General features: G+C 37.4%; 1 long non-coding RNA gene across 3 annotated transcripts in view; it reads right to left on the bottom strand.

Annotated features, from left to right (window-relative positions):
- The window catches only part of LOC128911471 (uncharacterized), a 574,472-nt gene that overhangs the window by 50,090 nt on the left and 502,626 nt on the right, over positions 1-21,756 (bottom strand). For all 3 annotated transcript variants that reach the window (XR_008467089.1, XR_008467088.1, XR_008467090.1), the window contains 2 exons: positions 4,291-4,439; positions 1,986-3,624 (listed from right to left, as the gene is read on the bottom strand). This is a non-coding gene — a long non-coding RNA (uncharacterized LOC128911471). The remainder of the gene's footprint in view (positions 1-1,985; positions 3,625-4,290; positions 4,440-21,756) is intronic.

Below are 21,756 nucleotides of genomic sequence, written 5' to 3'. Positions count from 1 at the left end.
GCATTACTAAATAGAAGTTATAATCAATGCCGGGGTATTAAATGCCAGATCCAAGATAGGCTATGCATTTAGATAGGTTATGCTTTTTCCTGTCTGACAACATGAGAAGTTATTTAGTTCCACTCTGCACTGACATCTTTTGTTTGTTATATTTCTACTGCATAAAACCTATTACAAATTTACATTATTCAAAACCAGAGTGTAAATACGTTTTCAAGAAAGCTTGCCAACCCATCCCTTCCTTCTGTTATAATAATAGAAAAATAAGCTTGGCAAAATTTTTAGAAAATGGAATTGCAATCTTCTGCTTCCTAATTACAGGGTATAGCTGCAATGTTCATTAGTCTGCAGTTGGCAAGATTCCACAATTTTCAGACCATCAAGCACTTTCTTGCTGGAAATGGAATGTAACGTTAAGGGCCAGATCCTAATCCAAAGAATGAGCCACCATTTCCACTGGCCTGCAATCATAACCTAACGGCATAAAATGTGCATACATCATCCATGGTGGCTTTAGGTGAATTTCTTAGGTGGGATACATTAACGTTCAAGGAAGTTTGGGGCATTTTTTGCTCCAGCTTTCAAGATATGTGGTTTTCAAAACTCACAATCATTTGGGAGATGTAAATGTTGAAAATAAGGCAGATGTCTTTGATGTTGCACGGGAGTTAATGGATATGCTCACTGTGCGATGAGATACTGACCTCTAGCACGTGGGTGACATTTCAGTGACTGAGGCAAAAAAAGAAAGATTTTTTAAAAAGAGATCAATAATCTCAAATAAAGACTATTTTATATGTATATGAAATATACATATGTATACAGTATGAAGATTATTTTGTAGCACTGTTTCTTTTCATGTCTACTGTTTTGTGGACATACTTACAGGCTGTTTTGCCACCGTACCTTTTTAAATACAAGTATGAAAGTCATACGAGCTTCTTTCAGAGCTTCTCTTTTGTGCATGCAAAAAAAGGTGAAAGCACACACATAAAGAACCACTCGCAGGTTTGAACACAGATCTGCACTGCAACCGTACATGTTACATATTTTAAAAAACTGTATCTGGTTTTCTATGAAAGCTGAAGATATTTACAATATCTGAAAAATTAGATCTTTCAAGCTATCAATTACACCATGGCTTGAGATAGTTATCAAATTTAGATGCCCCTATTTTAGATGTCCTGATACAGAATGAAGTTAGATTCTGCTCTAAGGCAACACAGAATTACTTTGCTCATGTGTACACAGTGTCCCACAACTTTAAAACTGCCTTTCTTCTGGAACAGACCAGACCCAAAGCCCAGCATCTTGAACTAGCTGGAATTTAGACTGAGAATTTTAAAATTAATATTTAGGTTGAAACAGCAGAAGCAGAGATTTTAGTATGCAGTCATTTGGACCCTGGCATTTAGCTGATCCACTGCACAGGAAAGCTTCAAATGGTGATATCCCACAGTCATTTTCTGAAGAAGAGGAAGATAAATAAAAATTCCCCTTGTCTTTGATAGTTCTGCACTAATTTGTTGCTTTCCTCGTCAGGTCTATTACTACGGGCAGTGTAGTCAAAAGTGCCTGCTGCACCCAAGCCTCTGCATGCAAGAATGATGTCAAAGCTGAGCCCTTCCAAAGGCTAATTAAACATTTTCAGATGAGGGAGTACAATCAGTGGACAACAAGCTCCGATTCAACAAGCTCCCATGCAACACAAAAACCTGTCTCTAATGTCTGATGGGGTCACTAAAACCCTGAAATCACAATTATGTTTCAAGTCTGTCATTTTTTTTGGAGTGCAGCTGGTTCTTTGTGACCAACTATACTTTTTCTAACGAATGAAAACAACAGAACCAAAGGTACACAGTACAGGTGTTTAGGGATAAAACAACTGGCTTCGTGGTATGGCAACCAGGTTATTTTCTTTTATCTTTGAAAAAGAGGCTAAGATGGTAGCATTGAAAGCAGGCAGCTACCACTACCTCACTTACCAGTTTGTCTTGCAGAGAACTTGACACCTGCCTTTTCTGATTTGTCGTTTGGCATTTGTAGTTACTTGGCATTTCAGTACTTGCTACTGAGTAGCTGAACATCAGTGTCACCTTCATTCACACAGGTAATGTATCTGTGGGTTTTAGAGCCATCAGTGCCGTTTGCTTCCTTTAGGGTTGGATGAGAAGAATATTTGTCTAAATCTGCTGCTTTTGTGCAGACTGGAATAAGTCAGACAATTGACGTCCAGCAGAAATAAAAGACACGTTGACAATATTGGTTACACATTTCCAACACATCTCTGTTTTCCACTGATTTTATGCACTCAAGTATACAAAAATACCAGTAAAAGGGTGAAAATGCCAAAAAGTAAAACAAAAACACAGGCCAGCAGGTTAAGAAAAGCACTCAGCAGGCACCAATCAGTTACAACACATACCTCAACTCAAAGTTCAATCCCCCAGATATCAAGCCATCAGAATTTATCTGGTAAAGTACAAAAGCCTTTTAGGAGAACTATAAAAATGTTGCCTTATAAACCAGTATAAAAATTTGGGGATTTTATTTATTTATTTATTTTTGCAAGGGTGTGATTTATTTGGCTTTTCATTTTCAAAGTGATTTTCTGGGACAGTTTTCCTATCATTTTGGAAGACACTGTCCCTAGTGGAGCCAAATAAAGCAAAAATACTCAGATGACCACATTTCCATTTGTTCTCAGTTTCTAGCAGCCTGTAAGGATCTTCCAGAAACCCCTCACAACTCATTAGGATCACACCTCTCATTCCTCATGGTAGTTTTTGAAAGTTTTTGAAAAGAGCACCAAAATATGAAAAACACAGCATGATGGAATTTTTAATGCTGCAGGACCACACTAGCATGCAATGCTGATGCAGATTATTCTCAGAGTATTCACTGAGCAAGAGAGGAAGTTTCTTTTCTTGGAAGAACACCTTGCAATGTGTAGAGAAAAGGTATTTGTTAAAAATATGAAGGTTTGTCCCTGAGACTTAGATGTTTGTATAGGTCACAACGGATGTCTTGCAAATGAAACAAAACATTCTCTTTAATAAGCCCAGATCTTTATCATGACGTTTCCTATATTGGGAAGCTAACCAAAAGAATTCAAATATAAGCTGTTATCAGAAACATTCTTAGGTTAAAAAAAAAAGTACTGTGATGTGGCTAACTTTTTCCCTGATATGAGGTGTCAACAGATATGGTGTCCAATAATCAAGTTAAGAAAGAAAATACATTTCCTGTTTTACACAGCACAGTAGATATTGGTGAAAACAAGCGAGGTGAGAAGATCACTGCAGAACAACTTGAACTTTAATCAATGACCAGCACATAAATAATCCGATTAGTGCCTATTTTGTTCAGTAACCTTTTAAATACAATGTAAACTAGCTTCTCTCTAGAAGCTGTATTAGCTTTCCAACCTTTAGATTATAACCCTGATTTATTTTATATTTTTAAAATTTCCATTTTATTTATTATCCCAGTTGCATTCTCTTATGGTGATTCAAGTAAATGCTTTGCCACAAGTTGGAAATTACCATCACTAATCAGCGTGTTGATATCTTTTTGTTTCTGCGCGTGCTCTCTACGTCTGGAAATGCATTCTCCATGCTTGTGCTGGGATTGAAAAGAATTGGAAACAGGCTTAACAGTTCTGCCAAGTTTTCTTGAGAAGAGTTATGCAAATATATATGGGTGACAATGAAAGAAGTTCAGGAAACCTTAGTTTGCACAGCTGTCTAACTGGAATACAGATTTAGTATTTAACTTTGGCTTTTTTTTTTGAAGTCTTGGCCCGTTTTGAACATTCACTGTATTCAGACACCTCACTACATCAACAATGAACTGAAAACTACCAGTTTTATAGACTACTTATATAAGCAGATACATCATTTTATCAACATTTTCATTTTGGTACCAAAAAGAAAAAAAGTATTTTGAAAATAGGCAAAATAAATAAGGTCGTTACTCATCTGATTGTTCTATGTCATGCCCAGTAGGCCACAACCCATTGATATTTACATTCTTAATAGACAGCTCTAAAGTAAATAGAGTTTTCTTTCCAGGCTTCAGACTAACATACAAAACCTGTCTGTCTTTAGGTAAAACTAACTCAGACTCTAGGATGCATTAGGTGATCTCATGTTTTCCAAGGATTAACATAATACCAATAATATCAAATTGATCTATAATCTTGTCCATGTTGATACAATGGATTTTCTTAAAATAGTAAGACTATAATAAACGAAGCTTAGTAGAATTGAGAAGAAGAAGAAAAAAAACCTCGAAGAAGATAGACAGCAATTTTGAAAACTACTAGACAGTTTGGTTTGCAAACCAGCTCTGCTCCTGCTGAAATAAACAGCGTTTTGCCATTGTCTTCACTGAAAACAGGATTCCACTGCATATTTGTGGGTAAGATTGTGAGATTCCTGTGAATTATAAAGAAAAAATATTCAGAATACACCATTAAATTTCCTTCATGAATTCAATTTGCGTCATTATGAAACACACATATGCGTGTGTGTATATACATATATATACCTAATATATGGATAAGATTGATTCACATGACAATATGAAGACAAACCCACAAATTTTTGAATGGAGAGAGACAGAAAGAAACCATTTAGGGTGCATTGTTTCTTGAGACTGATTCTGTCCTGGACTGGGAGAGCTACTGACACTGACTATTTCTGACTCGAAAGTTGTGACCTCCTCTGCGTCCTTTTTCTGCTGGTGATACTCCATTACAATTGCTACAATAGTGATACGGAAACTTATAATTTATATATAGCAAATTTTTCTAAAGTAGTACAGTTTTTATGTTTATGTTGCATATCTCTGGGTATTTTTGTTTCCTAGCTTCAGGCTACACAGTACTTGTCTTTTCACAGCAATGTTCATGCTAACTTCAAAAACTGACTGTTCATGCAAATAAAGCAGAGAGGTTTTGGCCCTTGACCTCAAGCGATACAACTGCTTTTATGAGTAACACAGACTTTTAGCCCTGTTGACTGACAAAAATGCAAATACTTGCCCTTATACTGCCACATAACCACCTCCTCTGTATATTACAATGGAGCCCAAAAGAACGCCAAATAAAACGATCATAGTTGACTGGAAGACTCAATGTGGTCCAGAAAAGAAATTCCATGTTGAAATGTCAACCATTTTTTGACGGGAGCAGTGAAAATTTACATAATTCTGTAGCACTTTAAAAAGAACTTATCCTTCCACATAGTTAGGAAGACATGAAAATGCTGGAATAAAATAACATATTCCCTTTTGAGAAACACCTAACATGTTACCTGAATGTATTTTGGGATGGACTAATGCTGATGCATATGTGGGACAACAGAGCGACTAGCTGCCTTTCGTGTCTATCAAACGTCATAAACTTATATAATAAGAGTAAAGGAAGAAACTGGAGTCTCATAAATCTCTAAGTTCAGTAAACAGAAGCTTTGTGGCATCCCCAGAATTCTTCCCTCAGTCAAATGCATGGCTAGGGAACTTCTGACACGTCAGCTGATAGAGTCAAGCTGTTCTGAGATGACAGAGGAAATCAGTATTTTACAGCTAGCGCCCATGTTATCACATGCTCAGTCAAGTGTATTTTGGGAAACTGGAATGTACTAATAAAAAATAGTGTTTGTAAACTATAGCAATTTCTGAGAAACCTCAAGAACATGCTGTCAAGACAGTACGCATTATGAAATCTGACCATATTAATGAAAGATCCAAAGCAGAAAATGACATACTTTTAGGTACTGGAAACCCTTTTCTCCTTTAAGAGATTAATCAATTTTCAATTTAGGTTTGCTTTCTTTTTTTTTTTTTTTTTACATAGAGTTTCTGAGCATGCAATATTGAATAATGCTAGAATAAAAATTGTGTCTGATTGAAAAGAATTTAGTGGTCTTCTTTTACCTTGAAGTGTAATTTTCTACTGAATTGAGGTTCTTAAGATAAATTTTAATCTCTCAACTCTTTACCTGTCTTTGACAAGGAGAACAAGGAAAGAACAATAAATCCCTGTTTGTATAAGTAGGATAAAATGAAACCACTCAAGCATTTACCTTACATTACCAAATGTGAACTTCAGTTCCTTGGGACTCATCTGCTGGACCTTTCCCCTTTCCTTATCATGTATTTGTCTGATAATTCATTTTTAGGCCAGTTCTGACAAATCCTTCTTACACGAAAGGTATTAAAAACACTTGTCTAGCCTATACGAGGAGCACTAACAGATTTTTTTTTTCTTTATCTGTTACAGTGTTAAAAAGAGTGAATATGCTTCAGAGATACTTGGATGGGTATTTACAAAGACAAATCTGCTCTGAAGCTTCTAAATCTGTTTGCCTAGTGCAAAGGGCAGACAGAGAGAGTCTATATGCATCCCCCCGTTCATTAGGCTGTATATAGGTATGAGTATATGTATACTCATGGTTTTCACTATCAACATACCTCACAGTCTTTACAGTTCTCACCTATCAAGCAGAACAGCACTAGTTACCCTCATCTTGCACGCAAGGAAATGGGGCCTGAGATTACATGTGATTTACTCAAGGTCAGAGAGGAAGTCTGCATTAAGAGTTGAACTCAAGTGTTTTGATCTCTAAAATCCAACTAATTCAAGCACTATACCACCCTTTATCTATGCAGGATGTAATGTTGAGCATATCCCTATGGTGCTTTCTGAATTAGAGTCGTCAGTCTTTTGCATGCTTATACCCTGCAGGACAATAAATGATTTTAAGGCAAGTTGTTCGATGAGGATGAAATGTTCAAAGGTACAGCCAGGCACAATGAATGTTATCCTTTACATACAAGCCAAAAAAACCCCAAATCCACAAAGAAAAAAAAAAAAAGAAATATACTCTCCATACTCAACAGATTCTTGGGCACAAGTTTGTCCAATACTGCTGGACTGGGACAGTGACTGACTGGATTCTGTAAGGAGAATTATGGCTCAGCTGATGACCAAAATAAACACCACTAGGCAATAAGTTGTGGTATCCTTGTGACCTATCCAAGAAAGTTATTGGTTGGAGCTGAAAGGACCTTGAGGAAGATACAGCAGGTGTTTTAGAGTGTATTTAGCTATACCTGCAGCTGTACCTGAAAAGTCTTCCAATTCCTTCTCAGTTACCTCAGGCTTCCTTGCAGTTCTAGCAAAAAGGAGAATTTTTACTTCTTAGTACTTTACTGGCCAGCCAGGCCCTGGACAGTCTCTGTATAAATCTGCCCAAATCCTATAAAGATGTTTTGCTTTCCTGGACTTTGTGGCCAGATTCTTCTTTTTACTGATACTTTCCATCTCCAGGTGTCATGGAAAAGAAGACTGGAGAAGGCACTCTGCCTTTGTGGAAAACCCTAGATATGTCTATAATGCCTCTGGCCCAAACTTCAGAGCTTTGTTGTAGGAATGGTAATCTTGTCTTTCCCTCCCTTGAGGGAACATTAGAAAGATTCCTTCCAGCCCAGTACCGCTGCCAGTTTGGGAAGCAAGACGTTATGGCAGACTGTCCTCCAGTGGAGAGGACTAGAACTGACAGCCCTGTATTCCGCAAGATAACTTCTGTTCTGATGAATTTACAAACCCCAAGCTTTTGCAGCAGAGAATCATGCATTTTATTCCATATCTCATTCTATTCCTCTGCAGTCTGCTAAATTACAAGGGCCTGCAGCATACTGATCACTGACAGAGTTGCCCATTTAATTAAATGGTGTCCATTAGGGCAGCTTTCAGGAGTCTGAAACTTCACAGTTGGATTTTCATTACACGGAAACGTGGAAGATGTCAATGAAGTGAAATCTCTATTATCTGTTAATGTAGAATGAATAATTTTAATGGAAAAAATAGCTACATTTTTAAAAAAGTATATGTTTAAGTCTTCTCTTGTTAACTATAAAAAAAATAAAATTCTATACTACGTTTCAGTCTAATTCCAAGCACCTTCTCAGTCCATTTGATTTTCTCAGAAACAGAGATAATCCCCTAGATTTTAACTCTGTAATTGGTGTTGCCTTATAGAAGCAACTGAGACCTACTCTCATTTTAGACATCCTCTTTGCATGTTGATAATCATTTCCAATAATCTCTCATTCCATTAGAAAGAGGGTGTCTATTATTTAATTTTTATGCTACCACATGTCAAAAAAACAGGGGGCCTTACCAAACTAATTAATGTTTCTTATCTTGAGTCCCAACAAATAACAATGCATGTAAGGGCCTTAATCTGGCTTGTGACAAACAGAATTCACAGTCACTGTTACAGAGAAGAAAAGGAGACTGAGACAGGTGCTCTATCAAGTGTGTCACATGTGTGTACAAAGCAGAAATCACTCTAATACTCTATGCTCAAGAACAATGGCTTCAAGTAATCAGCCAGCTCCAAAAATGAAAAGGTCATCAATTAAAAATATTGCATGCATTTTATCACCTTTCCTTGATAAAGTGGGAGAGAACTACTTCAGGAATTCCTTTAAAACCATCACTCCACCTATTACAAAAAACTATTGATGCAGTTACATGTCATTAGTGGCAATTAGTGAGAGGTTAAATGCTGCCTGCTGCAGTGATATTGTGCATTAATTGGAAACTACTCATGAGAAAAGAAAACTCTTATGAAATTACGTTTGTAATACTAGTAATTTCAGAACAACAAGTGACTTCTTGAGTAGCTAGACACCTTGAAAAGAAGAGGTTCATTTTTGATGATTTTTATTTTTTACTAATCGTATTTTATATTTTATATTTGTATGTACAAACTTGCAGAACTGCACACTGAGCAGAAGCAGAATTGCAAGAATAAGGCTCTCCAGCCCTCTGGGAGAGAGAAGGGCAATTCATTCTGAGAAAAGTGGATGGGTGATCAGGGTAAGACTGAAATACTGGATTCTGTTCCAATTCATGACAGTCTTCACCTACCTGCCCTCAAGCAGATATCTTTTATCTCAATTCTCTACCTATAAAGGAGGATAGGCAGTAAAACCAATGGAAGAAACATTGCTATAAGATGCTGAGGACTGTGTACATACCTAGATAGATATTGCAAGCAGAAAACGCCTATAAATGTTAACTCAGAGGATCGCTCATTCTACTCAACTCTGTTGTGAAAGCTGTAGCCTTTGAGAAGGAGCAGAGCTAAACAGCTTAGTTTACTAATGCAGTAATGCCCTGTGGCCTGCCTGCCAGGGCACTGCAATGCAGAGCAGGCTGACTGGCAAGATTCAGTCAATCCTTGCACAGGGACCCAAGAACTGTTCTTCTGGGTCAGATAAAAGATGCCCCTAGTCTAGTACTTTGGTCCCAACGTTGGCCAAGGAATGGGCATTTTGAAAGGAAATAGAGAGCAATATTTTTCACAGAAAGCCCTTCCAGCAATGTGGATTGAAGTTTCCCAAACTAATGATGAATCCATATAACAAACTGAACGACGAACAAATTGCACATGTTCGATACCTAACAAATCATTCCCTGAGGCGTGCAGTTTTCACTGTTCCTCATTAAAAATGAGTGCAGGACTGTCAGTCCAGGATGAGCCTAAAATGGGCATAACATTAGCCTAGGATGTTACCCTAGTGCCTGGGAAGCTTACCATAAACTTTTGCTATGGCCTCACAGAAGTAACTCAGCTCTAATGTAACTGGACACAGGCGTTAATCTCTATGCATCATGTCCTAGCTTATAAAACAGGAATAGCACTAATACTGTACCCGACTGCTATGAAGTGCCACAATATGAGAAATTACAGAATAATAAGGGAAATTGCCTTTTTATTTTTGGCAGTATAAAAATATAGGTAAAAATTTCTTTAGGAAGGTTACAACATTCAAGTGATGAATCCCGTCACGGACCTGTCTGCTTCACCTACATTCCATCTGCTGATCTGCCTCCCCTCACAGCTTGGAACAGCTCATGCCAGAAGACATCAAAAAGAGAAACAAACAAATGAAAAAAAAACAAACAAACCCAACTGTCATCAGCTGAGAGAGAAGCATTTTCTACTTTAGACTCTTCTTGTACAGAATTTCTCCACCAGTGTGTCTGTTTATGTTCCAAGAACAGCTGTATTACATTTTATAACAACCTTAAAGACTGCAAACTTAGAAAGGTGTCCCCCCCCAAAAAAAAAATTATGGCACATAAAGAGCACACAAGGTCCAAACATTTTATTGGATGGCTAATAATGCACTACAGGTTCTGCCATTCATGAGTAATTTGGTCATCAAACCTGAAAGGTCATCAGACATTTGCTGGTTTCACATATAACCTGCACCAACTGTACATATACGTATATACTTTTTACATGTATTTACAAAATGAGTAAATTTATGGGCTACATCCTGTATGACAACTCTGCATTTTCATGGTAGTCTGAATAAAACTGATACAGCTTATCTGAGTGATGTGAGGGGATCCTGAGATGAGATAAAGAAAAATTAACTAGATTTCCGCAAATTTAACTAGATTTCTGGAAATCTAAATTTCTAAATTTCTGTAAATTTAAGGCAGAATGCTGGAGCTTTCCTGGGTTGCTAAACCAGTCAGCAACACCTGGAGCAGTGGTTCCCAACTGTCCTGTCACCTGAGAAAAAGAGGCTCTTTCCTATTCCACACTTGTCAACTTCTACCCCTTTCTCTGCTGGTCAAGCAAGGTTGCTATTGCCTTCCTGGCCCCTGCTTAGGCTGCAGCAGCAGCAGCAGCTATTGCAATGGCTTCAGGAGAAAAGCATCATCACCTCCAAGGCAGCCCACACAGAGTGCGCAGCAGCAGCTAAATCCTTTGTATGATCAGTGAGGCCCTCACATTGCTGATAACTGAACAAAAATGTACCAAACAATATCCTATCCATGCCAGATCAGTCCTCAAAGGAAGGTGAAGTTGGGAAGTGTCTCAGCAACTACTTTGGCTTTTCTCCCCTCTTAATCTGAGCTTAAAAGTTATGAACCAATTTAACAACTTCAGGCACTGATATATGTAGGGGACCTACCTAGTTTGTTACTTGCACCAACATTGTGGCGTGGCCGCTCCAAGATATTAGGAAGACATTTTCCAGGCTTTTGAAATTTTCCAAGAGTTCTGTTGAGAATTCCTCTTGTGCTCTATTGATTTACAAATGCAGTAAGGGTGCTACTGCTGGTGTCCAGCAGTGATCCATAATATTTAGTTGTTTTGAAAAACACAAATTATCCTTAAAACAAATTATATAGGAATTTAGCTTTGTAAGTTAAATTGGGCCCGTAGTTTTTCACCATTTTGGTTCACAAACTGAATTTGAAGTCATTCATGTATTTATTACAACATATTTTTCAAGTTTCAAATTTGTTCTATTTTCTTCGGCCTTGGCAATATCAAGGACTACCACCTTTTCACCAACTGCTGAGCCCCTCTGCCATCCATATGCTGCCAAACATAAGAAAGGTGCATAAACATGGAAGATGGAAATTAAAAGGGAACAGATGGGCTCATCTGCAATTATACCTCTGAAAAGACTGAGAGCCTCACAGAGATTTATAAACCTTCTGGAGACCAAACATGTGGTGATCACATAAAATGATCGTTGAAAATGTTTTAAGGAGTAATTGAAAATAATAATTTTATGTGGAATATAGGAAACTTCTCAAATCAACAGTGATCCAACAAGAAGAAAACAATTATGTCCCCAAAGGTTTTTGCAAGTGTACATAACTTGAGTAAACAAACGTATGATTCCAGAAAAGGCATTTTATCCTGTCCCCACTCCCAAGATTTCAGCCAAGTGAAAAAGCAATTTTTAAATAAATGCAATGGGATGATTTCACTAACAAGAATGAGCCAAGGGTGGCTGATCTGGTCTGTCACTAGGATGTGTCAATTATCTGTTTTCCTCTGTAAGAGGGAGATAACTTCTTGGTCTGGTAATAGTTACTCCATTAAATCTGTGAGGCTCTTCCCTTTTTGAACTAAATAAACCTGAACAAGTACTCTGCTATCCTCCTCTGCTTTCCTCATTTATAGTCTTTTTGGGATCTTGTTTTTGTTCCTGTATGTGTTAAAAGAACATTTGTGCATGAGTACGTGTTCATATTACAGAGACAGAGGTAATAAGTGGGTCCCTAAAAAGACATAAGTGCTTATCTATTATATGTTCAACTACTTGGTGAATATGAAACTGAAGTTAATGGAATAAAAAATTTAGGGAATACCTTCAATTTATCTCCTCACTTTCAGCAAAGTTTAAGGCACTGATTTTCTACCACCTGCTCAGATGTGATGGCTTGCTTTCTAAAATGTCCCTTTTTCTCAGTAGGACTTCGAACAGCCTACACAGAGATGACTTCAGCTTGGAAAGCGTTGGCCATGCAATGAAGACAGAAAAGAATTATATCATGTAATTTATACAAACTGAATTTAAAACAGCAAGCTCTTGCTATATGAAATTTCATGTAGCAAGGGCTGATATTGACAAGTCAGTTGTCATTAATTCACAAAAGTCTGAGTCAATTTGCTAAGAATCCAAAAAGAAAATTAAAGGCCACGTCTTTGAAAACTACCAGCTGAAGCAGTTGAACTGACAAAATTCCAGGAAATTTCATCAACTTCAGACTTGCAAACTGAGAGGGATGTAGGAGATGCTCAAAATGGAATTGCTCCTAGGAGGCCAGCAAACATCCAAGTGGATGCATCAAGCTTGAAACATTTTTCAAGCAAAAGAAAAAATATTTTGAGAAGCAAGTTTTCTAGGAAATATGAATAGAAAATATTGTCACACAAGCCATCAGTAAGTGGTAACAGAAAGAGCACTTGCTTACACAGTGATAACATCTGTAGCAACACGTTTCCATGATTTTCCCAGCATTAACCAGAGTTTTGACCTCAAAGTAATTGAAAAACCTTGAGAGACTTTGGAAGGAAAAGAAAAAGAAAAAACAGAACCCAAACCTCAGCACTAGCAAGGACAAAGAGAGAGAGAGAACTACTCTGGTGTGAAACAATCACTTATATCTAATTTCTCCGGAACTGTTTTTTCATTCAGCCATGGAAAGAACTTCTCAGGCTAAAAAATACAAATGGACTTAGTCTGCAAGAAATTGCATTTAAAATAGAGAAAAGATTGTAGATTTTTACAAGTCAATTTCTAAAACTTGTTCTGAGAGACAGAATTAATACTTGTGCATTGTTCTTTCCCATTCAGTTATGAGTAGACAGGACTGGATTTTTCAAAAACAACTTGAAAGAAACTCCAAGAATAGTACTACGCAGTGCTTTTGAAAGTCTGCATTCAAGAGGCTTCTTGGACAAGAATTTCACAGAAATTTATAAAACAATGTGAGAAGTATAACTGGGAATCAAGAAAACACCATAAAATAATCATTATTTGTTTCCCCTCAAACGTTTTAATTCTGTAAATATAATTCTAGCTTAATTGCTTCAAGCTTAGGGTTCCAACTGCAAGCTGGGTTCCGTTTCAAGCTGTTCTCAGCCAATCGGTAATATTTCCATTGAAGTAAACAAGCACAATGTCAAATGCCAGACAGTCTTTTCCTAAATACAGTCTGGAACAACATGAATCTGTTATGACACAATGAAAATAAAGCCCTCCAGTTTTGTGTGATACCAATAAAATCAACTCATCTTTTTATTTCGGCTGCCATTTTAAAAATCAATGTAAGTGAAAACTGGAAAGTCTTTTTCTTGCAAATTGATTTGTGGTGATAGCTTTCAAATTTCCTCTGCAATTTTATGTCTATTTTAGCCTTATTTTCCATTAAGGTATTTTGGAAGATGGACAAATGAAGTTAATCTAACTTAAGTCTAAATACCCATTTCCCAAAACACTTGATTATCGGGGGAGGTGGGAGGCAAGGGGGGTGACACAGCATAGGAAACTTAAATCCAATTATCATAATTTATTTTCATGGTAATTTGTTTAATTTCCTAGAGAGAGATATCTGAACAGGTATATAAAAATAAAGAAAGAAAGTCTGGGAGTTGAAGTTCCATCTAGGAAAAGGTACACGTTTTTTACTGGAATGATTACTAATTTTTAGAATATTTTATCAAAAGGAACAGATTTTTCACAACTTGAAATTTTAAATTCTTAATCTCTAGGTAGGTACTGTAACACTGACACCAAAAGTACTTAGCCTGTAAAATACTGAAAGGCAGACTTCAGTGATTACAGTAGACTCTAAGGGCTTGAAAAGAGGTGAATCTGTTAGAAGACATTACTTTAGAATTAGCTCAAGGAGGAAATTTTTAGTGCAAAAAGAGTAGAAAATATACCTACTTCATCTTGGACCAGCTCTAGGTGTTAAAAATGACTTGTTTCCCTAGACAATATTTTAAACAAATATTTTGGTAGCTAAAGCAGTATTTGAGACCATTAGTTTTTTCTCTGTTGTATCAACAGTGGCAAGGTTCCTAGTCTCTTTTCCTTTCCAATATTTCTTCCATCTTTTCATTTGGCACAGATCTCCTTTCTTGCCCCCTTCACTTGTGCTTCCCAGGAGCGAAACTGCCAAGTAGTTCACTAAATCCTTGCAAAATACTCTGTGATCTAAACGTTTTTATTTCTACTACGTTGAATCATGGAGGGAGCCTTCCATCCAGCATTTATTTTCAGCAAGGGAAATGCTATAAAGTTGCACAGCTATTCTAGCTCTGAGGTCATTCAGAGCACAGTGGAATTAAAATTACACTCTGTCACACAACCCTTCTGTAACCGAGGTATGGAAAAAGGGAGAGGAAATTGAAAAGATGGAAATGCATGGGGTATTTAGGGCTGAGGTTATCACCTCAATTACACAGAAGAGTAAAACAAAATGAACGAAGGTAGATAAGCTCAAAATGTAGTTTAATATTTCTGAGTAGCTTAAAGGACAAAGAAAAAGGATTTATTTGAAAATTTCTCCTTACAATTCTCTATAAACTATTCACTCCCAAATAACCAGACAATGTAGGTTTAGGTACTGGAAGTGTGGGGACATAACCCGTGCACACTTCAGGGTGCTATAGCTTCCCTGCCACCAGCAGTGCCCCTACACAGCCTCCAGGGGAAATTTTTATCACCATTTCTAACTTCTACATTAATTTTCTCTTTAAAACCTAAAACATTCCTACTGACATAGATATATATAAAATCTGCATGTTAAATTTATAAAGCTTATTTTGAATGCATTTTTACATTCACTATTTCCCTACACAAAAGGTAAAAACTCTTAGAGAGTAGAGGAAGACTGGAAAAAGGTCAGAAAAGACTGGAAAAGATTCTGCTTCCACTCCCATTTATATGTACTCTGGGGGATAAAAGGAGGCCTACTCTGGTCTCCCTACTGTGTCACTTGAATGAACAGTGTTCCCTCATGGCTGCTACCATCGCTCTTCCACATTAACGCAATGAAGTAGAGAACCAGTAACATGGAGTAACAGAAGATCTTGCTCCTTCTCTCTCAGACCAGTCCGTGCACTTCCCACCAGTCTGCACTCTCCTTAAAGTAAATATAGCCTTGATTGTCTCTCTGCTTTTCTCTTTGAGGAGAACTGCATCCTTTCACTCAGAATAGGAAAAGAGAAGGTTATCTTCTGAGCCTGTCATACAACAGGCCAGCCTGTCTAACTTACAAGGTCAGAGGATTCAAAGAAGTGAGGTTTCTCTCCTCTTTTCCAACAAAGTAGCGAGATAAATGCTTACTTGATTAAACCAGCTGATAAGAATGCCTATTGTAATATTTTCTCTCAAAAGAGCTTTCCTTTGGCTCCAAGAGATAAGAATGGAGAACTTTTAGCCTGGCATTGATCCAAGCTTTGAAAGGACTTGCTGATTATGGATAATGTTCTTATTCAAATGAGTAGTCCCTCTGAAGCAAACACTGATGTTGCCTGACTGTGATGAACAGGATTTAATCCTATATTTTAAGTTAATTTCCGTATCACATAGAAGTGTATTTATACATCCCAATCTCAGGATCGGGATCCCACTGGGATTTTTACTATTGACTTCTGCTAAAGAGGAATCTACACGACATGAATTCCTTCAGTTAGATCACAGTTAACTAATTTTCCCTTAATTGTATGCTTCCATAAAGAAAACATAAACAGTCACAATAAAGGACAGGAAAATGAAGGAGTTTCAAATGTCACATTAAGTATATTTGCATTTACAGACTAATTAAAAATTTATACACTAAGTACGAATGTAGCTAAGATCTCCCTCTAAACTGTCTCCTTTCCAACAAAAAGTCCCAGCACACTTAGCCGTTTCATATCTGCAAGGCATTTCATCATCTCTGTTTCCTTTCTGCAAAGCTTTTGAATTCCAATACATCCATTCTGAGATAGGAGAGACACCAGAAAAGCACACGGCATTCACAGTGTGGGTGAACAATGTATTGATACAGGGACGTAACAATTTATTAATTTATTTCTGCTGTATTATTTCCCTAATAATTCCTAAAATGTGGTTTGTTCTGGACTCACCAAACACCAAGCTGACACTTTTCAGCAGCGCTATCTATAACAATCCCAGCATCTTGCTCTTGACGATTAATAATCCCAGATACCATAATTTTATATGGGGAGCTCAAACTGTTTTCTTCTTCTGCATCACTTTATATTTATCCACGCTGAATTTTACCTATCATTTTACTACACAGTCACTCAATCTTACAAAATCCTTCTGTAATTATTCTTGTCCTTTTTACATTAAATAACTAACTAACAGCAGTAAATGCTGTCACATCACTGCCCACTCCATTTACCAGATCACTGATGAATATGTTGAAATACAGAACTATATTATTTTTCCTGGTATATAAATCAGAATCTAGAATTTGCAATGGGAGTATAGGCTCTTACATATGTATCCGGATTGAAGAGACGAGATAGGAGACTTAATACGAATCAACATATTATATTTAGCTATGGAAACACCACTGACTTAACAACAAGTTGATTTTACAGAAAAGAAAATTATAGATTTTTAAGCTTTTTAAATTTAAAAAAATAAAAAAAAGAAATGAAAATCAATGTTTTGTGTCCATTTGAAATATGCAGTCTTGCAAAGACAGTAAACAAGTGCACATCTGAACTTCTGTGATATACAGCATGGAAAGTAAACTAATTCCAATGAAGACACAAGAAGAACTGGAAGATTCCAACACCAAAAATAAATTTAACCAAATCCCTTTCCCAGCCTGGTTTCTTTCAGATGTGTGTTCCATGGATAAAGGCTATCCATGATAAATGGCTATCCATGGATAAAGGCTACAGTTGGGACATTTTAAAGACTGATTTCTTTCTTTCTCTCTTTCTTTCTTTCTTTCTTTTCTTTTTTTCTTTTTTTTCTTTCTTCTAGTAAAAATTGATCTCAACATTCAACTGTTCCTCCAGAGAACGGACTGTCAGGGCCTCTCACCCCTAACTGACCAGCAATTTTAGTGCAACTGATATTAACTGAAGATACTGAGGCATCTTCCCCTTTGTTATATGCGTCTGAAATTGAGCAACAGGTTCAAGAATTGTGGGCACACAGACGTACATGAAAAAGCCTCCAGAGGAATGACAATTGAGCCCTAGTGAGCGCTCTAAACTCGTGCTGCTTGTTTTACTTAGGCGGTATACTATAGACTGTAACAGTGTTTGCAAAAAAATATTTCTCACCTCTTAAAATGCCCAGCACCCTTGAAACACCTTTCTTTGTTACCTAAACAGGACATCCAAACTCACACAGAGCAAACAAAATTCCATTTCTCAGAGAACCTAGAGCATATCCTTAAGCATATACACGTGTGGCTACAAAAATGTGAATGTAGAAGTGCTTGCATTTAAATACAGAATGATCTATTAAGAATTTTCATTTTCAAATCCTGTTGGAAGTCAGTCTCTAAACTTTCCATGATCTTTTTTCAGTTACTTCCTAATCTCTGCCATTTACTGGTAAAGACAGCATTCAATCATATTGATAATGCAAGATTCCTGCCACCATGCCTCAGATAGATGTATTACCAGTGCATGCATATGAAAATATGAAAATGTGAATAATACTATTAAAGTTCACAGAAAAGAATTTATATCTTTTCGTAATACTGCATATTAAACAATCTTATAATGCCCCATAGATATAAAATCAATTTTATCTCTTATAAAGGTGCAAGGAAAGTAGAATGAGGCAACTTCAGCTGTAGAAACACTATAAGACCATCAATTTCCAGGTGGATCAGGAGCAGAACTCAGTTCTTTGGCACGGGGAGAAGTGATGAGGCAGCAAAGTAGGATGGAAGGAGAGAGAGAGTTGTGGGCTAGAGCTATTGTATATTTTACTTCCTTCCACAATATCTCTTCATTTTTTGCCATGAAACCTGAACCACTTGGAAATTGAATTGCACACATTTGTGTTTGATTTCAGGATGTCCAAAGCCTCTTCACAGCAGTGGCCACACCTCCAGCGAGAATGCTGGATATCCAGAAATCCTACTGTGCATGACAGCAGAGGTATGCAATGTACACAGACAACCTGATAAATCCAGAGATGCAAACATGCAGCTATGCAGAACCCACCCCGTTTCCTGTGCACGAAAGGAGCAACGCAGCACGGCGATGTTCCCTGGCGGTATAAAGCTACCCCAGCACAGGCTCCATAGCACTGCACAGTGTTTCCAAGTAAAAACCCAGGGTAGCAAACCCTAATCAGGACTATGAAAATACACAGAGAAGACACTACTATAAGCATGGAATATTACAAGAATTAAGATATTTATTTAAAGGGTGAGAATTTACTTTTTTTCTGCATTACAGTTTCTAGAGTACTGCTGGCAAGACACTTCTGCATGTCCTAAAAACAGCAGCAGGCAGGGCAGTTACCCGCTTTCCTTTTTCATTCTCCAGTAGCGATTAGAATTAGAAATGCCTGTTAATTAATGTTTTACAGGTCCTAGAACACTAACGGTGAGAATTAGTGTAACTTGCTAATTATGGTTTGTTCAATAAGCATACTGTGGAACTCCTTAGCTGGAATATTTCTGCTTCTTACAATCTACAGGAAGGATCAAACCTTTGAAAGGAACGTCAGCATTTTAAGTTATGTTACACTGCAAGGGTATTGTTAATTGGGTTTTGTTTGGTTTGGGGTTTTTTTTGGTTTTGTTTTTCTAGTGTGGGCAGAAAGGCTGAAGTAGATGGAAAAGCAGTTTTTTCTCCCATTTCCTTCTTGCAGTCTTACCCTGATAGCAGCAATAGCAGCTCCATTGATATAGAATGATACACTTGACATCATGTTAACAATTGCTCTACTCTGTTCATTTTCACCAAGGCCTGCTGGGTAATTTCACTGAGGTCTACTTATTTTTATGAGGGCCTCTCAGCAGGAGGGAGGGCACTCCATGCCATCTTTGAAATTCACAGTGTGCTGGCACATTGCTGCTGCTTTCCCAGAGACTTGGGAGAATAATCAGCCCTGCAGAATCTGCTGCAAAAATCAGGGAAAGACATGTTTTAGCTCTCTGGAGAAGTCCAAGCAAAAGGTATTCACTGCATGGATCTGAACCAGCACCTGTCTTTTCAGCAGCCAAGGGTGTTCAGTAAAATGTCCAAATGCAACCTGCATCTGGCAATTATTCAGAAAATAAAAGTACCGACCAAAGCACCAAGCATCATCTGTGATTTCTTTCATTTAAAAACAAAACAAGTTAAAAAAAGGCACCGAATACTTCACCAACAGGACAGAGAAAAAAAAGCTATACAGGCATGAGTACCTGAAATGTTTATTTAGCTAAGTCCAAAAGAGGGTTAGTCATATCAGTTATCTGTTCCATCTTAACATAATAGCTACTGGGTTTTTTTGCTTAACTGGTGTACAACTGGGCTGAAAGTTCATATCTAGAGTAGAAAAGCACCAGAGGCAGGAACTAATGTGTTAGCAGTGTTTCTCTTTGTCATGTCTTGTGCTCATGGGAACTGTAGGAGATTAGGTGACTGTGAAACAATCACCATATACCGAAAAAAAACCAACCAAAAAAACCCCAACCAGCTGCATGTGTTCCTACGTGCGCAAAAAAATGACCAACCAAAATAAAGGAAAATAAAAGAAAGAATGATTATGCAAAGTTTAGCCTAATCTTCAGTTATTAATAAAAACCATTGCAGTAACACTGGCCCTGTTGTATGATTTTTTTTTTTTCCTGAAAAGATTCACAACTTCTTGGTAAATAAAAAGTTTGAAAAATACTGATTTACAGAACCCATGACCAGCATCAGTGGATGCTCATACTGGTTCTACAACTCTTGGTAGATTGTAATTTACTCCTAAGTTAGCATTTTAAAAGGAAACTTATTTAGAGAATTTATTATTTCCATTCAAAACTCATGAGCCTAATGAACAACTGAAAGACCATCAATCACATTTTAGTGAAAGAATTTGTACCAGCTTTCACAATAATAACCAGAGCGATAATAATGAGTGTATTACCTCTGAATTTTCAGTGACTAAGACATAGGTTGGCTTCAGGAAAAAGCACTTCCATTTTATCCCCACAGATTTTCCTAAATTCATGATGTAACAATAAAACCACAGCTTTTGTACTTTCTTTTATACAAAAGTAAGTCCTGAAACATAAAAGTAACAGCTCAATAGCACCAATTTAGAGACTATCAACTGTTCACATTTAAAATATTATCTACTCTTATATTTCCAACTCAGCAGTTTACTGCATTGCCAAGGAGGTTTATGGCGATGGTCTCCAACTGCTATTTATGATCACTGGCTTATACACCTCAAGCGGTCAAGTTCCAAGAATTATCACTCCACTCCTGTAATGAAAAGAGAGAGTTTGATCTTGGTGATTGCCACGCTATACTGAAATGAACGGATTACTATGATTATGATTTATTAGGATGATTTCCGGGACATTCAAAAAAGTTGAATTGGCCTTTTCTAGATCTCCCAGAAGCACTCCTTCACTGGTCACAGCAGAGAATATAAGTTTGAATCAGCGCACTATTGTAAGGCTTGTTGCCTTTGGAGAGCAGATCATCCCAGTTGTGAATCATGTACTCAAACTGAATCTCCTGTAATTTTAACTGTGAGCGAGACAGATCATTTCTTCTGCATACCTAATCCTATGCTTAGCCTAGACTGAAAGGCAACTTAATTTTTTGAACTTCCTATTCAGTTAAAATTCCCTTGCAGTCCCACAAAAACTTTATACACATATATACACATATTCTCCAAGATGTGCTATGCCATATATTTTTTCCAAATGTGTTTCTGTATTCTGTAATGGGCCATTCCTTTGCTGTGTGTGACCACGGGGATTCACTGCCCAGGCTGGAGCTGGAAGAAGCAACTGCAGCAGCTTTGGTACATGTTCACAGACTTTGGTACAACTGACCTTGCCCCTCTCATTTGTTTTCCAGCTCCAAGTCTCCCCTCTCTTTCTGTCCTGGATGGGGGCTTCTCATCTCCAAAGGTGCAGTTTATATACACCAAACAACATGCCTTTCCCATGTGCTTTTGAGAAGGCTGTGAGCCTGGTGAGGAAAAGGCCAGAAGCAGACCCCATGCCTCTGTCAAGGCTCAGACTCCAGTCACAGGCATTTCCCTTTCCCTCTGTCCTACATCACTTTGTTCCTCCCTCCTTCAAAAGGTCTTTGTGTTTTAGAGCGTATCTGAAAGCTCATTGGGTATTCTGTTTACAAAGTTATTTTGCAGAGCTCTAATTACTAATGTATTTAGCATTCTGAGTCTAGAATTCAAGCCTTT

The sequence above is a fragment of the Rissa tridactyla genome, chromosome 6 (genome assembly GCF_028500815.1).
Source record: "Rissa tridactyla isolate bRisTri1 chromosome 6, bRisTri1.patW.cur.20221130, whole genome shotgun sequence".
NCBI lineage: Eukaryota > Metazoa > Chordata > Aves > Charadriiformes > Laridae > Rissa > Rissa tridactyla.
This window is presented reverse-complemented; position numbering and strand designations above follow the sequence as displayed.